This window comes from Balaenoptera physalus, assembly GCF_965194825.1.
Source record: "Balaenoptera physalus genome assembly, chromosome: X".
NCBI lineage: Eukaryota > Metazoa > Chordata > Mammalia > Artiodactyla > Balaenopteridae > Balaenoptera > Balaenoptera physalus.
Window position 1 is genome coordinate 123,415,190 of NC_138903.1, and position 13,417 is coordinate 123,428,606.

Consider the following 13,417-nt stretch of genomic DNA (forward strand, 5'->3'; position numbering starts at 1 on the left):
TCCTTCTTATGTAATGCAATTTAAGCTGGGTATGACACGGAATTCAGTCACTGAGCACAAATGCATATTGCTAATAAGGCCTAGCTGATATATCACTTTCTGGAATTTGGAACATTTGTGGAAATTCCAAAAGCTAGTACTACTTCATTGGCGTGGTGAAGGCAGAAAAGAAGACAGGAAGCTGGGAAGAGATTGCAAGTGTGACAAACCAACAATCCTCTGCTGGGTGGTTTGCCAGAGGAACGAATACAAGAAGACAAGACTCAAGACAGAATTGAGGGAGGAAAGGAGCTACCGTAGGGAGAGGCAAGTCAGATTTGGCTGGAGAGGCAAAAGGGTTTTGAAACTATGTAAATATTTTAAAACATACAGTCAGAGCTGGTGGAGAAACTCAACTAGGAGAAAAAAGAATGAATAAATTTATACATTGTGAAGAGGAAACATTGAAATAAAGCATTGGACAAAGTGAAAATGATATAGAATTTTGTACTGAGGGAGGAGAGAGACCAAAAAACATTTAAATGTGTGAAGCGTTCCCATTTATACTTGTAGAAATATTTTTTAATTGGTACATTGAACAGAACTGTTTGTAAGAATAAAGAACTGTTGGTTGTATTCTCTTATGATTGTATTTCTGTGATATTGGTTGTGATTTCTCACCTGTTTTTTTTTCTTATTTTGTTTATTTGTGTCCTCTCTTTTTTCTAATGAGCTTGGCTAAAGACTTATCAATTTGTTTATCTTTTCAAAAAACACAGTAGCATGTTTCATGTGCACTTGAAAAGAATGCGTATTCTGCTGTTTTTGGATGGAATGTCCTGTAGTTATTAATCTAACTTTACTAATGTGTCATTTAAGGTCTCAGTTTCTTTACTGCTTTTCTGTCATGAGAATCTGTCCATTGATGTAAGTGGAGTGTTTAAGTCCCCTAGTTTTATTGTATTATTGTCAATTTTTCCCTTTATGTCTGTTAATATTTGCTTTATAAATTTAGGTGTTCCTGTATTAGGTGCATATATATTTATGAATGGTTGTATCTTGTTCTTGTATTGATGCCTTTATCATTATGTAATTTTTTTTGTCTTTTATTGTACCTTTTGTTTTAAAGTCTACTTTGTCTGACATGAATATTGCTACCCCAGCTTTCTTTTTGTTTACATTTGCATGGAATATCATTTTCCATCCCTTCACTTTCAGTCTGTGTGTGTTTTTATCTCTGAAGTGAGTGTCTTGTAGACAGCATATTAAAGAGTCTTTTTTTTAATCCGATCAGCCACCCTATGTCTTTTGATAGGAGCATTCAGCCCATTGGCATTTAAAGTGATTATTGATAGGTATGTACTTACTGCCATTTTGTTATTTGTTTCCTGGTTGTTTTTGTAGTTGTCTCTGTTCTTTTCTTCTTCTTTTACTGTCTTCCCTTGTGGTTTGATGATTTTCTTTAGTGGTATGCTTGTGTTTCTTTCTCTCTAGTTTATGTTTATCTCTTAGGTTTTTCATGTGTGGTTGCCATGGAGTTTATATATGTTACCTATAACTATATCTATTTGTTTTAAACTGATAGTCATTTAAGTTCAAACGCATTCTAAAAGACCTACATTTTTTACTCCCCTGCCACATTTTGTGGTTTTGATATCACATTTTACATCTTCATGTTTATCCTTTCACTGTTTATTATAGCTACAGTTGATTTTACAATTTTTTGCCTTTTAACATTCATACTAGCTTTGTTGAGTGGTTGATCCACAGCCTTTACTAGATATTTGCTTTTACCAGTGAACTTTTCCATTTCCTATAATTTCTTATTTCTTGTTGTACCTTTTCTTTTTCACTTAAAGGAGCCCCTTTAACACTTCTTGTAAGGTTGATTAAGTATTGATGAAATCTTTGAGTTTTTGTTTGTGTAAGAAGCTCTTTATGTCTCCTTCAATTCTGAATGATAACCTTGGAAGGTAAAGTATCCTGAGTTGTAGGATTTTTCCCTTTCAGCATTTTAGATATATCATGCCACTCTCTTCTGGCCTGCAGTGTTTCTGCTGAAAAACTAACTGATAGCTATGGGGGGGGGTCCCTTTTATGTGACTCTGTTTTTCTCTTGCTGCCTTTAAAATTCTCTCTTTATCTTTAACTTTTGCCACTTTAGTTATGATATGTTGGCATTGATCTTTTGGGTTCATCCTGTTTGAGACTGTCTATGCTTCTTGTACCTGGATATCTGTTTCCTTCTTCAGGTTCAGGAAGTTTTCAGCCATAATTTCATAAAACACAGTTTTAGTCCTTTTCTCTCTCTCTCCTCCTTCTGGGACCCCTATAATGCAAATGTTAGTACGCTTGATGTTGTCACAGAGGTCCCTTAAATTATCCTCATTTTTAAATTTGCTTTTCCTTTTGTTGTTCTGATTGGGTGATTTCAATTATTCTATCATCCAGATCACTTAGGCATTCTTCCGTATCACCTAATCTGCTATTAATTCCTTCTTGTGTGTTTTTCATTTCAGTTATTGTATTCTTCAGCTCTGACTGCTTCTTTTTTATATTTTCTAATTATTTGTTAAAATTCTCATTGTGTCCATCTTTTCTTTTCCTCAGTTCAATTAGCATTTTTATTATATTGCTTTGAACACTTTATAAGATAAATTATTTATCTCTGTTTCATTAGGGGTTTTTTTTTCTTGTTCTTTCATTTGAAACATATTCCTCTGTCTTCTCATTTTGTTTAACTTTCTCTGCCTCTGTGCAATTAGGTGAAACAGTTACCTATCCCCATCTTGAAAGCATGTCTTCGTGTGCAAGCATCCTTATTCAGTTTGAATGTGCTTAGTAGCTTTGGTGGGAGAGCTGAATCCAAAGTGAGCAAGGGCAGCATCTTCCCTCAGGGTGTGCTGGCAGCCACTGCCTTCGTAGGAGGTAAGGCTGGAGTTGGAGGGGCTAGAGCTAGAATCAGGTGTGAGCCGGAGCTTCTTTTATGCTCTGTGGTATTCACCACCCTATCAGGGTCAGGGTTGGGGCCTTAGGGGCTGGAGCAGGAGCCCTGAGACAGTTGGGTTTCTCCCAGGTGTGATGGCAGATTTCCCATTGTTTGGGGCTTGGCCGGGGCCTGAGGCTTGAGCTGTACTTCTAAGCTGGTTTCACTTTTTCCCTGGTCTGTTTACCTTGTTTAGAGACTGGGTTAAGCCAGAGGGGCTGCAGTGACAGTAATGAGCTGATTTTACTCCCTTCCAAGTGTGTGCATGGATGTGTGTGTCTGCAATGGCTGTCTCCACCCTGGAGCTGATTTCGCTCCCTCTGGAATGTGTGTATGGCTGCATGCCCCGGCAATGGCTGCCTCCACTCTGGTCAGAGGCAGGACCAGGGCCCAAGTGGTCCTGGCAAGCTTCCCAGAGCACCAGGCTGTTTTCAATCTGCTGCCTCCACACTGTGACTGGGAGTAAGCAAGTCTGTGTGGGTGCCCTTTAAGATGGAGGCTCAGTTTCTTAGCCTTCTGGTCAACCCCACTGGTTTTCAAACTAGCTAAGGGGGCTCATCTTCCCAGTGTCAGATCTCAGGGCTGCAGTGTCTAATATTTGACTCAAACCCCTCACTCCCAAGGGAGGATCCTGAAGACTGCGATATCCCCTTCTCTTCTGGGTCCCCCACTAGGGGTGCAGGTCCTGACTAGATCACTTTGCCTCCCTTCCTACCAGACTCTGAGTGAATCTTTCTTTATAGCCTTGCTTCTAGAAGAGCTGTCCTGGTAGTCTTCAGGTTGATTTCAGCAAGAGTTGTTCTATTTGTAGTTGTAGCTGTGATGTTTTCATGAGGGGAGGTGATCTCAGAGTCCTCCCACTCTGCCATCTTGATCCTGCCTCTTAGAGAATTGAAAACTGCATCTATGGCTCACATTTGTGGCATGCATGATAATTTTGTTGGACAATGCTAGTGTAGAAGGTAAGACAAGGATGAAAATTTTCCCTTTCTGTACACCATGAATCCTATTCCAGTGCAGGTGTTATACCCTCAGTGTAAAATATAGCATGTTCTATATTGACATGGGTTTACCCAGGGGAATGTACATTAGAAAATGGTCTTTTTGTGAAGTCAGTGGCAATCATTTTTATAGAAAGAAGACCTTGTATATAAGTTAGTTTCATGATTCAAGGGTGCACTGTAAGTGAATCAAAGAGGCAGGGCCTAAAAATAAACTATTTCATTTGATTATTCAGTAGCCGGTTTATCTTGACATCTTTGACATCTTCATTGTGATTTCGGCTTTTCAATTTTATCTATTTTTTTCTTTCTACCTGTCAATATCTGCTGCATGGGGCACAGCAATAATCATTAAGCTTGAATTAAAATGTGGGACTGAGCTCATAAGGAACTTTACATTTCAAAGCCATCCCAGCTTTCCCTAAATAATATAGCCAAACAGGTCTGAAGGGTTTGTTGCAAAATCTGTTCAGGAATTGGTTTATGGGCATTATCTTACTTTAGCTGTGTGCATCTGTATTCATTGATAGGATTCCCGAGTGTTGCCAGGATCAAATTGGAAAAATAACATTGTCTTTATAGTGACACCCCAGTGTATCATGTACTTTTTATGCCGTGATGAACCAAGAACCATGCTGTCAATGATATGGAAGACCCAGAGCTCTTTTAGTTTGCACATGCAAGAAAAATTGTTTCCATGTAAAGCTAACAATCGTCATTAAAATGCCTTTGAATTCGAAGTGAGATTTTCTAAAGCAGAATGCATCTTCTAACTATATACACATTTTCATTATAATAGTGACCTTCAGACACAAAAGTAGATAAAAGCATAAGAAGTTGTTTTTTATCCAACTAATATTTAATTTGACTTTTTATTGGAGGGTGCATTGTGGGATCGCAAGAAAGTAAGGCTTTATGAAGATTATAATCTAATTGGAGAGATCTACTTCCTACCCAGGCAAAGTTAACTATTAGTATAGTTATAAATTCTGAGGGAAAAATGGGCAGTTCAGATGAGAAGCATTGCTAGAGGTCACAGGAAGGACAATTGCCTAACAAGATGATGTGTGGTAGTAAAAAAGAATGAAGAATTTTAAGTCTAGAGATCTGGGATTAAGTTAGGGTTCTATTACTTCAAAATCTGAGTAGATGACCTGATCTTCCTGAGCCTAGGTGCCCAGCGTTGTTGGTCTTTCCGGTTTATCCTCCTATAATATTACTGTAATAGACATTATTCAGATCCTTTTACTTCTTTAAGTATCACTAAGTAGAGGCTATGCACATGGCAGAATTTATTAAAACCTGGGACAGTAGGAAGAAGGTATGTGCCACAGGAAAATGATAAAAATATAAACTATTTAAAATTAGCATCCTCTATTCATAAAAGTCCTCTGATCATTTTCTTCAATGGAGAATTTCCAAAGGCGCTTTGTATTTATTTTTAGAATACAGCCTCTGATCATATTACAAGCTTTTCCTCTGTCTTATCCTCAAAATTTTCCTTCCCTCCCCTACATGGTTTCCCATTTCCAAAGTCTCCTTCATTCCTGTGTTAGGCAGAGCAATTTAGTTCTACTTTTGCCTCATCCTTAGCTCAGTAAACATGTAGATGGAGGAGCACTGAAAAGGCCTCCTACCTATTTACTCTAATACAGATGGCAAATTCTTGTGTAATTCTGCCCTAGTGTTTTCTAATAAAAATCCATCCTGGAACATTCACCAAATGTGCAAAATGGTGTTGCCCAGGTCCCAACCTACCTGTATTACTTTGTCTGTATTACTTTGTCATGAGTGTCAGAAGTTAGATCTCAAAATTTCCCTCTTTAGTCAATTTGAATACAGTAAGTCCCCTGCATACGAATGAGTTCTGTTCCAAGAGCACATTCTTAAGTCCAATTTGTTCCTAAGTCTAACAAAGTTAGCCTAGGTACCCAACTAACACAATCGGCTATCTAGTACTGTACTGTAATTGTTTTATAATACTTTTCACACAAATAATACATAAAAAACAAACAAACAAAAAATAAAGAAAATATTTTTAATCTTACAGTACAGTACCTTGAAAAGTACAGTAGTTCAGTACAACAGCTGGCATACAGGGCTGACATCGAATGAACAGGCGAGAAGAGTTACTGACTGGAGGAGGGAGAGGAGGTGGGAGATGGTAGAGCTGAAGGATCGTCAGCAATAGGAGATGGAGGGCAAGCTGCAGTTTCACTCACGCCTGATGTTGATGGCACAGGTTCTGGTTCCTTGCTGGATTCAATTCTATCTACCCTCTTGAAAAAACAATCCAGTGATGTCTGGGTAGTAGCTCTTTTTTTCTCGTCATAGATGACATGGTAGCCCTGGATTGTATTCTGAACAGCTGCTGCAACCTTCGTGTACCATTCTACATTCGGGTCCTGTGGGTCCAGTGCCTCAAAAACTAACAGTGCCTCCTCAAATAAAGAAAATCCCCTTGCCATTTCCTGTGTCGTGAATCTCTTCGGTTCTTCAGTTACTTTTCTTCCTCTTGTCTCTCTTCGTCCTTTCTGTGGGCCTCCGATTCCATCGGGTCTTCATTAGTAGGCTCCTCGTATTGCACAGCACAGTACTATACAGTAAAGCACACAAAAGCACAACCACTTGTAGGGGATGCATGCACCTGACAATGTACGCCAGACACGTGAACTAACTTACGTGATTGGACATGCGAACACATGATCACATCTTTGAAAGTTCACAACTTGGAAGTTCATATGTAGGGAACTTACTGTGCTGAATGTAGTATATATTTAGAGTACTTTTATCAATTATTTATACCTTTCTGAAGTAATCTCATTTAATTCTCACAACAGTCCTATAAGGCAGGATCCTCAATTAGTCACATGTTAACCAATAAAGAAATTGAGGATTGGAGTAGTGAAGTCATTTATTTAATGTCACATGACAGGTAAGTGGCAGAGCCAGAATTCAAAATTAGGTGTGTCTGAGTGCAAAGCCCACACTCATTACCCAATTCTGCCTCTCAGCAGATGGGCTGGGAAAGGCTACATGGAGAAGATGGCATTTGAGCTGGGTTTTGAATAATAATGAGCAGGATTTCGATAGATAGAGACATAGAGATGGAAGTTCAGAGAGAACATTCCAGATTGAGAGCACCACAGGAAAAAAAGGTATCCACAGGAGATGATGCATCATACAAGTCTGTGGTGACACTTCCAGGAAATTAGTTAGCAACAAGATATTTTCAATCATGAGCCTAAGATTATTGGCAAACTATATTTAACTAGCCTCTGTCAACCGCAGTCTTGTATATGAGTCTACACTTCAGATCTTGTCATACCAAATAACTTCAAGACAACAGATGAAGCTTATAGTTATTTCTTTTTCATAAAAGGTAACTTTTTGAGTCAAGAAGTGAAGTTAAAAAATAGGATCAGGTAAAAATCAGAGAAACCTAGAAAACACTAAAATTATTAAGAAAAAACTGAATTTTACCTTTCATAATAGAGAAAACTGGCTAAGGATGCTAACGCTTTTCATAAATATTGCCAAATTGCCTTATATAAATGTTGTATTTTATATGAGAATACTCCTTTCGTCACATCATCATCAACACCAAGTTCTAATCAGATGTCATTGTTGGTGGAAGTTCACTGAATATTTAGACAAAATTGATTGAACTCAAACATTTTATTAATGATTGTGGGTTATTGTTATAAACTTCAATCACTTTTCTTGGTTATTATACAATGATGGTTTATCCCTACACTAAGTAGCCTCAGAAAATATTTTTGACTTCTTTTGCGTGACATATTTACGGCTTTCCTGTATTATTAATTCTAGTCAGGCTGTCAGAATCCTCTCTTTATAACCCCCTTCTACTTTCGATCTGCAGCAGCTTATTAAAGCTTATTATAATTCTGTCTAAAGTTAAACTACCTCTGAGTGAGAGCCTGGAATGTTCCCTCATGCATAAACTTATGACATCTATTTTGGTTGCTAAAGGCATTTGTTTGTGTGTTTGTTTATATGCTGTTTTTTATATGTTTTGTGAATACTTAAGGAAGCTATGGACATGAGATAAGGAGGGAGGGATATAAGTATTCAAAAGTAGAATCATTAAAGGTACTTTTAAGAAGAGCTAAAGCAGAGAATCCTTTCAATCAAAGCACAGAAAATGAAGAGAATTCATATTTTATTTATGTGTGTTCCATATTAAATCAACTCTGAAGAATTAGAAAGTCATGTTTTAAAACTGTAAATTTTTAAATGTTTAAAAGGCATAGAATAAGTACATAAAATATATTGTATGAAAATAGGAAAACATTTCACCCTATTCCAGAGGTAGTCTAGAACAGTGGTTAAGAGTACGAATTCAAGAGCCAGATTCACTGGGTTTGAAACTCAGTCTCTCTGCTTTGTAACTGTATGACACTGAAGAATTCACTTCATATCTCTATGCTTTAGTTTCCACATCTGTAAAATGGAAATAATTTAATACTACCTCCCTCTTAGGGTTGTTGGTAGGATGAAATGAGGTAATGTATATGCATAAAAAAGAAGTAGAATATCATTTGATCTATAGTAAATGCAATTTAAATGAGTCCTTTTATTAACACAAGAGTTGTTTTACATTTTCTTTTGTTTTTATTTTTAATGTTGAAACAAGTCCATTCTATCTAGTTTATACTCTTGTAAAACACTGTAAGCTCTGTAAGACTTTGCTTGCCTTGTTTGTTTCAGTGCCTAGCATAATGTTTGGTACAGTAGGAACTCAGTATATGTTTTCTGAAAGAATGACTGGATGGATCACGGTTGAAAATTTATGATTTTAGATGTACTATAGGCAATGCTATTGTAGATGGTGGACTGAAATTATTTCTGCTATAGTAAAGAGTAAAGTGTCAGTGTTGGCAGGGCCAGATTCAATTATGAGTTTTGTGATAAATACCTTTTTCTTTTGAAGACTATTCCTTGGTATTTAACTTAACCTGATTATGTGTTACTGCCAAGAATGATGAGCTAGCAGCCATGTTACAATTAAATTGTTCATTTTATCATTAGAAAAATGTAATAAATGGAAGGCAATACAAGTATATCACATAGGTGCTGTTTTGACTTATAATATTCGCAATATATAGGGGGAAATTTTGTAGGCGATATTGAAAATTATAGTAAATGGAAATCCTTAGACTGTTTCTTTCTGATATCAGTACAATTACCTGAAGAGTTTTTTAAAATTCACACAAATGTATTAACATATTTGTCCATGAAAATACCATCATAACAAGTAAAACGGCAAGCTTAGAGAAATTTTGCAGTGTATTTTAACGTCAAACGCATACAACCTTAATATATAGAAGATGTGTGTAGGGGAAAAAAAGCACATATAAAGAGAAAATGGACAAAAAGTGTAACAGGTAGATACAGAATAAAAAACGCAAATGGTCAATAAATCTCACTAGCAATAAAAATGCAAATTAAAATAAGAGATACATTTTCCCCCAGTGGAATTGGCAGGATTTTTAATAAGTATTCAGTGCTGACAATATCATGGGAAATAAGTACTCTCACACCCTGCTGGTGGTAGTGTAAATTGGTACACCCCGTCTGCAGAGCAATTTAGCAGAACAGAATGTCTTGAAAATGTTCATACACTTTGACTCAGAAAGTTTACTTCTAGTAATATATTCTATAAAAAATAATTGAACAAATAGGCACCTATAAATGCACAAGGATATTCATCATATAATTTTCTTCTAATGTTGAGAAAACAAAGTCATTTAATGTTGGTTGGGTTGGCTTTGAGTTGGTTAAGTAAATTGAGATACGTTATATACCAAGAAATACTACCTAATTTGTTGGTTACTTATTATATGCTACTTATTTGCATTTCATTTCCTCCTCACCACAACACTAGGGACTAATTATTTCCCCATATTGCACATGAGAAAATTGATCATCAAAATAAGTGACTTGTCCAAAAACTCAAAACTTAGGTCTATCAAATGCCAAGGCCCAGTCTCTCAGCATTATGCCATATTGTAATATTTGGTAACTTGGAAAGAAGTGAAAAGAGCAGGAGGCCAAATAGTGCATAAGTATGATCCCATTTTTCTTGTAATTATAGATATAGATATATAGCCAAGTGGTAGTGTTGTAGGGGATTTTAATGGCCTACTTTTGCACATACGTTTACTTCAATAAGTATATTTGTTCGTGTAATATTTAAAGTTATATTTTCAAATGAATTGACTTTATCTTAATTGCTAAGTCACTAGAGTCATATTTAGGAAGTCAATTAAAATCAAAGATAGCTCTAGGACAAGAGAAAAGTGTGTGTGTGTGTCTGTGTGTGTGCGCGCACGCACGCATATACATGCTTTTGTGTCTCCTGCAAGTACTGGAACTGGAAAGGAAAGGAAGGTAATTAGCTGACTTTACCATTTAGTACCTAATGTGTTCCACTAAGTTTTTTTCAATAATTGAAATAGCTCACTTCTTACACGGAACAGTTCCGTCCCATGACTCATAAAGGTCTGTCCAAAGTGAACACAGTTAATTGGAGCATAGTCAACTCTTCACTCAGTTTCAAATTTGTCTTTGCCATAACAAGACTGAAATAATTCCATAATAATGTTAATAGTGAACCCAGTGTCTCTTTCTTGATCATTCAGTTACCAAAGAGATCATCATAACATTTAATTCATAAATTTAATTCAGTTCATGTTTGTGAAGCATATCCTCTATGCCAGTTAAGGGAGAAATAATGACACGCTCCTTGCTTCTGTGAAGCACACTGTCTGGTGATGGAAAGGGTTATTCCATGCAAATTGATCATGTAGTAAAAAATATATTATGGAAAGTTGAAAAGTGATCAAAGAAATGGCATTCATTCTTTTATTCAGTTCCAGTTACTGGGTGCCAGAATGTGTCCTACATACTGCAGATACAACAGCAAATGAAACATAGTTCTTGATCCCAAGTGGCTCATGGTCTAGCAGGGTACTCACAAAATGATTAACAAAATAATTTTTGTGAAAGGTGTAGTGAAGCCTTAACTAATTGAGGCGATAGGAGAAGAGTTGAAAAATTGTTTCATCTATGGCAAGCAGAATGTGATGGAGTGAGGAAACTGTCCTCTTGAAAATGTTTCGATGAGCTAGTACGTTAAATATTATGGCCTGATGTATTTCCACACCATTTTTATGCATTATTAGTTAAATCTGGTCCACATTCTCCTTTTCATAGGCCAAGGCTGCCACTAAAAGTATCATAATATCACAATTCTGTAGTCCAAAATGTTTTCTTCTATCTTGAAATTACTGAAGCATTTTTCCTTGGAGTCAGAAAGTAAAAAGCAAAAGATCCATGTCAGTGTAAGTCAGAAAGCAGTCATGCAAATGGGTTTGCCCTAGTGATGAAACACCGAAACTTTTAAACCAGAGTCTCCAGACTCTCCAAGAAACTCCTTGGGAAAAACTTTAGCCTTGATACTTCCATTCTGGGGCCTGAGAACCAATGTTATTGAGGACTGAATCATCACAATTGGAGATCATCTCAACAAATCAAAACTCAACATGGCCCCCATTACTGACTATCCCTGGCCTTCTTGCAGGCCTCATGTATCGTTTCTAAAGAGTGAAATGGTCCTGAAGATGGATTAGAAATGGATAACAAAGGAAGGATCATTTATGTCAGCAACACCTATGGCTGATTATTGCAAGTGCAACAACCTCACTTCCTCTAGTCTTGCTCTACCTCCTCCATCTCATCTGGTGATGAGTTTTCTTACTTCTAATCTGTTTATCAGACTAGTAAAATTTTCAGACACCTTAATCCATTTTTCTGGGCAAAAAAGTCCAAATTCTTTATTATGGCACAGAAAATTCTTTATGCCAACCTCTCTAGCCATAACTCTCACCATCTCTTTCCTTGCACCACAGGCTCCACCTCATTCTATCCTCTTGGGACCACTTACCTATCTTGCATTACAAGCAGACCTCAGAGATAGTGTGAGTTTGTTTCCAGACCACTGCAATAAAGCAAGTGTCGCAATAAAGCGAGTCGCGTGAATTTTGTGCTTTCGAAGTGCATATCAAAGTTATGTTTAATAGACTATACTGTATTCTATTAAGTGTGTCATAGCATTATGTCTAAAAATCAATGTACGTACCTTATTTTAAAAAATATCACTAAAAAATGCTAACGATCATCTGACAATGCAGGGTTGCTACAAATACTCAATTTGTAAAAAATGTGATATCTTAGAACTGCAATAAAGTTGAGTGCAATAAAACAAGGTCTGCCTTGTTTGCAAGGTCTGCCTGTACTTAGTTTGATGGTTAACTGAAGCAGCCCCCAAATAATCTTACTCCTTTGTAACCCTACCCTCTGCCTACATTTATTGATAAAATGTTTGACCCTCTTTATTCAACTAATAGCTCCATAAAAGGAGGGTTTTTTCCCTTAGCTGTCTTTAAAATATTGTTCCTAGCACTATACCTACAACATAGTTGGTGCTCAGTAGTTTTTTATTGAATGAATTAGTGAAAACCCTGAGCAGGTATTGATTGAATCTAAAGATTTGGCATAAAAGGATGTCTAAGCAGAGAATGAAGAAAAAAATTCTGGGCCTGTCTGTGTAAGCAAAATTCTCACAGAAAAGATATAAAGGTCATATTAGAGTATCCTAAGGCAAAATGTGGGCTTTTGAGAAAAATTCGAAAATGTAGTATGATAAGCAAAGAAGATAGATCATAATAGGCCTATTTTTTTCTTTTTGTACTTGGATCTTCACATGTCAAGAGAAAAGAGCATATAAAATTGAAGGGATAATGGTTTGGGAAAATAGTAAATATAATTGCTTCTTATTACTAAGGTAGTAACAAGAAATGATCATCTGGCAATTGGAGCACAGCTCCAGGCTTATTACTTCACACAATGCAAATATTTCTGATGCAATTATGGCAGGACTCCCGTAATTGATGTTCTTTCCAGTAAAGACCCCATATGTACACAGAAATCCAAATCACTCCCCTAAATACTTCAGTGTGATGAGATTGGCTGTTGAATGCAGGAGCTAACTCCTTGTGAAGAGAAAGAAAACAGGCATTCGGAATTCAAATCTTGGTGAATAAAGCCCCAACAAGATGAGCTCCCTTCCTCTGTGGCCCCTGCGTTCTAAAACTGAAAGAAATAATCAAGTTTAAGAGGTGAGACCTTAAAATTTTTATTGTACACTTTTTTTTTTTACTGTTGTTGGTACTATTTTTGCATCCACACTTGACTGCAAATTAAACTGGTATATCTCATGGAGGACATAGACCAAAAGACTTTGCCCTCATCTAGTGGATGGAGCTAAGCAAATAAATGAGTAAAATACATAGTGTATCACTTGGTGAAAAAAGGGGGGAAATAAAGTGGTGAGGAGTGGAGGAGAGTTCAAGGTGGGCATTTCCTC

At 36.7% G+C, this 13,417-nt stretch overlaps 1 long non-coding RNA gene across 1 annotated transcript in view; it reads right to left on the minus strand.

Moving 5' to 3' along the window:
• The window catches only part of LOC309652043, a 605,073-nt gene that overhangs the window by 538,966 nt on the left and 52,690 nt on the right, over nucleotides 1–13,417 (minus strand). The window lies entirely within an intron of this gene.